Genomic DNA, 9,089 nt, shown 5'->3' with positions numbered 1-9,089 from the left:
CTAAATCAACAACATGTTCACTAGACCCCATCCCAACTAAACTACTGAAAGAAGTGTTACATAAAGCTGGTGAGCCTCTTCTTAATATCATTAACTCCTCGTTATCTTTAGGTTACGTCCCGAAGTCTTTTAAGTTGGCAGTTATTAGGCCACTCATCAAAAAACCTAACTTAGACCCTAATGAACTATCAAATTACAGACCTATCTCACACCTCCCGTTTATGTCTAAAATACTTGAAAAGGTTGTGTCTGTTCAACTGAGCTCCTTCTTACAGGAGAGCAACATCCTTGAAGAGTTTCAGTCAGGTTTCAGGCACCATCATAGCACAGAAACTGCACTTGTTAAAGTTACAAACGACTTGTTCTTAGCTTCCGACCAAGACTGTATGTCACTATTAGTTCTACTTGACCTTAGTGCTGCATTCGACACTATAGACCACAACATTCTTCTAGATCGCTTACAATATTACACAGGTATTCATGGTCAGGCTTTAAGCTGGTTTAGATCCTACCTGTCTGACCGATACCATTTTGTAGAATTAAATGGTGAATCCTCCAGTTTACTACCAGTTAATTATGGGGTCCCTCAAGGATCAGTTCTCGGACCTCTGCTTTTCTCTATATACATGCTTCCATTAGGGAACATTATTAGAAGACATGGGATTAGTTTCCATTGTTATGCTGATGACACACAGTTATATATCTCATCAAAACCAGATGAAATAGCCACAGTGTCCAAATTAACTCAGTGCCTTAGAGAGATAAAAGACTGGATGAGCTGCAACTTTCTATTGTTAAACTCCGATAAGACTGAAATACTACTCATAGGTCCAAAAACCAGTGCACATAAACTCTCACAACTTAACTCCCATTTAGAGGGATGTACTATTACAAGTAGCTCGACAGTGAAAGACCTCGGTGTTATATTAGACAGTAACTTGTCTTTTAAAAATCATATCGCCCATACTACCAAAACAGCCTTCTTCCACCTTAGAAACATTGCCAAGCTGAGAAACATCCTGTCTGTATCTGATGCTGAGAAGCTAGTTCATGCGTTCATGACCTCTAGACTGGACTATTGCAATGCATTACTAGGTGGTTGTCCTGCATCTTTAATAAATAGGTTACAGTTAGTCCAAAATGCAGCTGCCAGAGTTCTCACTAGGACAAGAAAGTATGACCTTTAACCCCAATTTTATCATCTCTACACTGGCTACCTGTTAGGTATAGAATTGACTACAAACTGCTGCTACTTACGTACAAGGCTCTTAATGGTTTAGCTCCCATGTACCTAACTAGTCTTCTAACACGTTACAATCCTTCACGCTCTCTGAGATCACAAAACTCAGGGCTTCTGGTAGTTCCCAGAATATTTAAGTCTACTAAAGGTGGTAGAGCATTTTCTTATTTAGCTCCCAAACTTTGGAATAGTCTTCCTGATAGTGTTCGGGGCTCAGACACACTTTCCCAGTTTAAATGTAGATTAAAAACTCATCTCTTCTGTCAGGCGTACACATAAAACATCCCATAATATCATGCACCAGTACATCAGACCAGCGCATTTTTATGAACGGCAGATATGTTAATCCCTTTCCACTGCTTCTCTCTTTGTACCCATCCCGAGGCATCCAGACACTGTACCAGCTCCCATCGTCCTCTGTGGGACGAAGCCTTTGGACATCCACTCAGCCGAGGCCGACTCTAAGAATCCTGAGACATCTCCAGTTAGACTCTGTGGTACTCAGAAGATCAGAAGTCCTTAAACCTCACACCAATACACCATTTGTTTGACTGTATATTACAATCACACCACCAGTGTCTCCCATATGAGGATGGGTTCCCCCTTGAGTCCGGTTCCTCTCAAGGTTTCTTCCTTTACCAATTTAAGGGAGTTTTTCCTTGCCACTGCTGCCTGAGTCATCTCAGACTTGCTCATAGGGGAATAAATACATACACACTGTGAACTATATACATCTAATAATAATCTAGAATTTTTATTCTGTTAATTCTCTTTTTTTTTTTTTTTTTTTTTTTTTTTTTTTTTTTAGTTATTTCCTTTATCATTAATTATGTTTACCTTCTGCTCTGTGTTTATGTTCTGTAAAGCTGCTTTGAGACAATGTCTATTGTAAAAAGCGCTATACAAATAAACTTGAATTGAATTAGCGTGGCAGAAGACGATCAGATCTCAAAGCAGTTCCATGCGTTTTGGGAAATTGAATCTCTCGGCATCGTCCATGACAAATCACTAAGTGCAGAAGAAGTTGAAGCACTAGAGACATTTGAACAGAAGGTATGCTTTGAAAACAGACCCTACCATAGTTACCAGAGTTGCCATGGAAATGTGGCAGAGGCAAATCTGATCTTAAAGACAATGGCAATGTTGCAAGAAAGAGGATTGTAGCTCTCAAGAAAAGATTTAGAACTGACGATGTGCTTTATGAGAGATACCGTGATGTAATTCAGGAATATCTGCAGCAAGAGATATGTGAGGAAGTACAGGCCACACAAATAGCCGAGCAGACCAGCACACTGAAGTATTACGTGTCACGCCATCAAGTAATCTGAGACGATAAGGTGTCGGAACTTAGAGTACACCTCCAAGTGGACATATCACAAGGGTGAATTATATCTTAGACTTTTGATCAAATATTAACTATTTCCTTAGACTTAAATGTTAACACTATAATTAGCACGAATAATGCACTAAGACTCCTCAGACCTGGATGAGAATGAGAAAACTTCTTTATTGTTACTCAGCCAACACTTCCATTGAAGGAGAAAATTTCTAAGTCAAAAAGTAACAAATGAAAAACCCAAAAGAGCATTCACATGCAACCCAAAAAGAAAGAAAGAACTATGTACTTCCGCAAGAAAATCCCCTCAATATATACCCTGGCACCTCTAGGCGCCTCCTCTTTTAATTTACATACTTTCAGGCAATTTCCCATTATTTCTCAGAGTTGTACTTGAAGCCCCACCTGGTCATTTAAATGACTTCTCTGAAATCCCCTTATTTTCCAGAATTACCTCATATGCCTCTTAAGTGACCTAACATCCTGTTTTCTGAATTCCCCTTATTTCCCAGAATCAAGATCTGCCCTTTACACATATGCCCATTTATGGATTTTCCTGTTTTCTTGATTTCCTATTATTTTCAACCTTTTTCATCAGTGTTATTAAAAAAATGTGCTCAAGAGAGCCTTACTTCCTTGTTCTTGTCACATTTGTCACCCTGTCTTTCATGACAGACATCTCGTGGATTAATCCTCTTTTCAACTACAATGAGTTTTTTTTTTTCATTTCTTTTCTTGCTATTTTCTACCATATATGATTTTTACTGAGTATATGAGTTTGGAGTATTATAAAAGGTCTGTGTTAATTATATTGTATTGCTATTGTTGCTAAGCTCCTGATGCTATAATGTTGCTTTGTATACACATAAGTGGAGTTCTATATTGACTCCTTAAGCTTGTTAAACTTATGAACTTGATATGATATGATCTCAATCTGTCATTTCCCAGATTGGGCTTGCTCATTCATACTTTAAGCTTTAGTTCCTCTATTCTTGTTGACTGTTACTCTTATTTCCCATTAGATCCTACACCGCAGGGTCAGCCAATTCATCCTGGTCACACCATCTGGATTTCTCGCCCTTCTCCCTATAAGAGGCCTGTTCCTGGCTGGCTACCGTCGCTTTCATCTACGCCATATCACCCACAAGCTTTCTGCATTCCTGGAACAGCTTTGTTCCCCTGAATGTCCTGAGTTTCCTTTCATGCTCTCCGACATTGTGAAGAAGCCTCTGACTCACACTTCCTCCACCCTTTGGCTGACCTTGTGGACCAGAGGACTTAAACTGAAGGCTGTCCTCATGCTGAACCCTGCTGCCCTGAGCGTGGAACTCCTGCTTCTCCTCCTCGTCCCTCGTCTCCCCTTTTCGCCTATATTCACCCTCTCTCTCCTGTTTTGGCATCTTCTCCCTTTAATTCTGAGCCTGGATCCCCAGCTTACATTCCTTCCTCTCCAAGGCCTGGATCCCCAGATTACCCCCCTAATTCTCCCAGGCCTGATAGCTCCAGGTCTCTTCATTTTTACTACGTTTTCTTACTACAATAAACTCTTCTTCCTTTGTTACCTTCTGACTCATGTGGTTATTCATTCATTTTCTACCGCTTTATTCGAACTACCTCGGGTCACGGGGAGCCTGTGCCTATCTCAGGCGTCATCGGGCATCAAGGCAGGATACACCCTGGACGGAGTGCCAACCCATCGCAGGGCACACACACACACTCTCATTCACTCACGCAATCACGCAATCACACACTACGGACAATTTTTCCAGAGATGCCAATCAACCTACCATGCATGTCTTTGGACCGGGGGAGGAAACCGGAGTACCCGGAGGAAACCCCCGAGGCACGGGGAGAACATGCAAACTCCGCACACACAAGGCGGAGGCGGGAATCGAACCCCGACCCTGGAGGTGTGAGGCGAACGTGCTACCCACTAAGCCACCGTGCCCCCCTGTGTGGTTATTCATATATTAGTTATATATTACATTAAAGCTATTATAACAACTGGGGCATATTCCCTTATGACACCAATCATAATATTCCTAAGGCATAATGCTTTTACTTTTGGGAGTATTCTTAAGTCAAATATTTTTCACAACAATGGCAACAACCAAATTGAGAATAGTGTTTGATGCGTCTTCACACGAAGAAGGTTCGCCCTACTTCAATGACTGCTTGTTTATTGGGCCTAACTTACCTACTACATGTACTTATCAAGTTTCGCCTTTACAAGATTGCCTTCACAGCTGATATTGCAAAGGCCCTCTTCACAGAATTCTGAAAAGAAGCTTTGCACTATGAGAATGAACAGAGTTGTATTCGGTGTTGCGTCTAGCCCTTGTCTGTTAGCGGCGACAATTAGAACCCATCTCAAACAATATGAGTCTGAACAGCCAGAAACTGTGGCAGTACTCCGAGAGTCACTATATGTGGATGACCTCATTGCAAGCTCACCTGAGGTAAACAAAGCCTGTTCTATAACAGCACAAGCAAAGGTCATCTTGGCTGCTGCAGGAATGGAGCTGCGGAAATGGACAACCAACTCCTCTGACCTAAGAGTGAGATGGATGAATGACCAGATTGAAAGCCCAGCAGATTCAAAGACGCACAATGTTGTATTGAAAATGTTGGGATTAATATGGAGGCAAGACCATGATGACTTTGTGTTCAATTTACAGCAAGTGCTGGATGTTTTGAAAATGAAAGAGAGTACTAAGCAGAGTGCACTTCAGATATTATCTCGTATCTTTGATCTAATAGGTTTCCTAACACCCTATACCATCAGAGTAAAATGCCTCTTCCAGGAAATGTGGGAGTGAGGTCTCAAGTGGTATGGCGAACTACCCCCAGATTTAGCCCACAAATGGAAGCAAACCATTTCTTGATGAGCAAGGCCTGATTAGGGTGGGAGGAAGGCTGCAGCTGTCTGATGTGGGAGGAAGGCTGCAGCTGTCTTTAGAGAGAAGCACCCATGGATACTACCTGCCAAACACCGGTATTGTGAACTGTTAACTCGAAGCTGTCATGAGAAGGTTTTGCAGTCAGTTATAAGAGATACACTCATGCAAGTCAGAGACAGATTCTGGATTCTAAAAGGTAGACAGTTTGTTAAGCAGATAGTCAGAAGGTGTCCCGTGTGTAAGAAGACAGACATGGAAGGTGGGAAAGATTGAAGACATTTTCCTGGGGAGAGATGGATTAATTCTTCAAATATCCTGCTGTTAAACTGAAGTACAAGGAATGCACATTACTCATGCCGCCCGACCTTCATTGAAGCTAGACATTGTTTGAATACAACTTCCTCATACCTGAAAGGAGGGTAGTAAGCAAATCCTAAACAACATCCGACAGGGGCACACACCGATGAAAACACAGGCTAAGGGTACAACAAACAAGCCATCAGTGCAACGAGCAATGATAGAAAGTAATTAGCCAAATGCAACGTGCTAACAGCACATACCTGCAACCGCTTTAGCAACAGAAAAAAGGGAGGATACGGATGTGACCCAGGCTCAAACCAGCCCGCTCTAAATAGTGCATATTCGCTTCTGATTGGTGGGCATGAGCATCAATCACCACTCGTACCTCACTCATACGGTCACATAAAGTTAAAAAATGTAATCTTTCTCTTTAGTTTGGACGTATGTGAACACTCCACCTGTAATCAGGTCCACACCAAACACCTGAACCAGTGTGTGTGTAAAATCAGACGTCTGGAGGTGACAGATTTGTACCTGTACGAGCACAGAGAACAACACACACCAACTGTTTTAGTGTCTCTGTGAAATCCAACATATAACTGAGTGTAAAGTACGACTAGTATTGTCATGTTATTACCTGGTAGTGTACAGCTGTATAATTCTTTATGTTCTGTAATAAAATGCACTGTATCTGCAGTGTTGGGTGTAGAAACTTGAACACAGATCAGAGTGTAGTGTTTGTGGGCTGCTCGCTCTCACATGTGGGTGTTATGTACATGACCTAATGGTGTTATAATAAATTGTAGCTGAGAGATTGTGGAGTGCAGAAAGACGTCCCTGCTCCTGTAAATGTGCTGATGTGGTGTCCTGTCCTCTGATTTGTGTGTGTGACACAAACACACTGACATTTCTGTTACAGCTTCAACTTTAGCTGGATTATGGCTGTGTTTGTGTGTTTGAGATCAGTGTTCTGATATTTCATCATTTCTCTTCCAGGCTGCGCCTCTGTAATCTGACAGAGGAAAGCTGTAGAGTTCTGTCCTCAGTTCTTACCTCAAACTCCTCCAGTCTGAGAGAACTGGACCTGAGTTACAATGAACTGCAGGATTCAGGAGTGAAGCTGCTCTCTGATGGGCTGAATAATCCACACTGTACACTGGAGAAACTGAGGTACACACACACACACACACAGACTCACACACACAGACTCACACACACACACACACACACACACACACACACACACACACACACACACACACACACACACACACACAGTGTTTAAGCTGCTGTGTAAATGTATTTAGTGAAGGTGACTGATGGATAAACACTGAGAGTGAGATCCACATCCTGGGAGCAGCGACACTAAAAGCAGTTTGACTGAAGCTTCTTCTTATTAAAATTCACCTTAAGGAAGTCAGCATTTGTTGATGATAAATAAATATTTGAGCTGATATTAAAATGATTGTGGATGTCACAGGTAACCAGTACAGTTCCTGTACAATAGGAGTGATTTGGTTACTAACTGTAATGTATAAAGGGTTTTATGTGAAATACATAAAAGAGCGTTACATTAATTTAATCTACTTGGAATTATTGAATGTGGAAAATGTTTTTCTGTTTCTTCTTTACATTAAAATGGACAAATTCTTTCAGTGTTCCTCAAATGATAAAATGTGACTTTAGATATATTATTGATGTGAGGAACAAAGCTGAGGTCAGAGTCGACTATTACACCCAGATTTATAACCTGTATCCCAGCTCATTGTGTTCAGGTCCACACTTTATTTCTCACTGACGGAAACATCTCATTTCACTATAAATCAAATATTTCATCATTTCTCTTCCAGTCTGCGTGACTGTGATCTGACAGAGGAAAGCTGTAGAGTTCTGTCCTCAGTTCTCAGCTCAAACTCCTCCAGCCTGAGAGAACTGGACCTGAGTTACAATAAACTGCAGGATTCAGGAGTGAAGCTGCTCTCTGATGGACTGAAGAATCCACACTGTACACTGGAGATACTGAGGTACACACATACACAGAAGCAATAATCCAAAGAGCAAAAACAGGGTCAAGGGTGATCAATATCAACATGAGAAACAAAGCTAATTCACACCATATAGAAAAACACTTATTTATTAGATCTGTGTATTGAGGGTATTATGGGATGTGTCTCTGTGTGTGAAGGTTATTAAAAAACACCACCAACAGTTTTACTGTCTCTGTGAAAATACTGAAAGATCTACATCACTTCTCACATCAGAACAAAGTACATTTATTTCCCCAGTGTGTAGATCAGTGTACATTACACACACATTTAATAACACACTAATACTCTAGTCATACTAAAGTGTTGTACAGCATTTAAATAAAGATGTCGTGACAAACAGAAGTAATTAATAAACCAGCTTTTATCAGAATTAGAATCAAAATGGTCTTTTTTGCCAAGTAAGTTTTCACATACGAGGAATTTTTTCTAGTACAGGATCTCCACAGTGTAAACAGAATGGCAATGATAAGAAATGAACACATAATAGACAGTTGTATGTACAGTGGGAAAAAAGAATGTGCAAATTGAAATATAAATGTGCAAATTGAAGTGTAGATGAGTACTTGTAAACAATGTAAGAATAGGGTTTGTTCTGTGTATGTTAGGTGTTCATCAGATTTATGTTAAGTGTTCATCAGATGGATTGCCTGAGGGAAGGACACAGTTCCTACGTCTGGTCGTTTTGGTGCTAAGGGCTCTGTAGCATCGACCAGATGGCAACAGTTCAAAGAGTGAGTGTGCTGGATGTGAGGGGTCCAGAGTGAGGGAGTGTGCTGGATGTGAGGGGTCCAGAGTGAGGGAGTGTGCTGGATGTGAGGGGTCCAGAGTGAGGGAGTGTGCTGGATGTGAGGGGTCCAGAGTGATTTTCTTTGCCCTTTTGCTCACTCTGTAGAAGTACAGGTCTTGGAAAGATGGGAGAGAGTTGTGCCAATGATTCACTCAGCCGTCCGGTCTACCCTCTGTAGTCTTCTGAGGTCGGATTGCGTGGCTGAGCTGAACCAAACAGTTACTGAGGTGCAGAGGATGGATTCAATGATAGCAGTGAAGAACTGTTTAAGCAGATCCTGTGGCAGGTTGAACTTCTTCAGCTGACAAAGGAAGTACAACCTCTGCTGAGCTTTTTTCACAATAGAGTCAATGTGAATGTCCCACTTTAGGTCTTGGGAGATTGTGGTTCCCAAGAATCTGAATGACTCCACTGCTGTAACAATGCTGTCCATGATGGTGAGTGGGGGGAGAGCAGGGGGGTTTCTCCTGAAGTCCAC

The sequence above is a fragment of the Tachysurus fulvidraco genome, chromosome 5 (assembly GCF_022655615.1).
Source record: "Tachysurus fulvidraco isolate hzauxx_2018 chromosome 5, HZAU_PFXX_2.0, whole genome shotgun sequence".
NCBI lineage: Eukaryota > Metazoa > Chordata > Actinopteri > Siluriformes > Bagridae > Tachysurus > Tachysurus fulvidraco.
Note: the sequence above shows the minus strand (reverse complement) of the source record.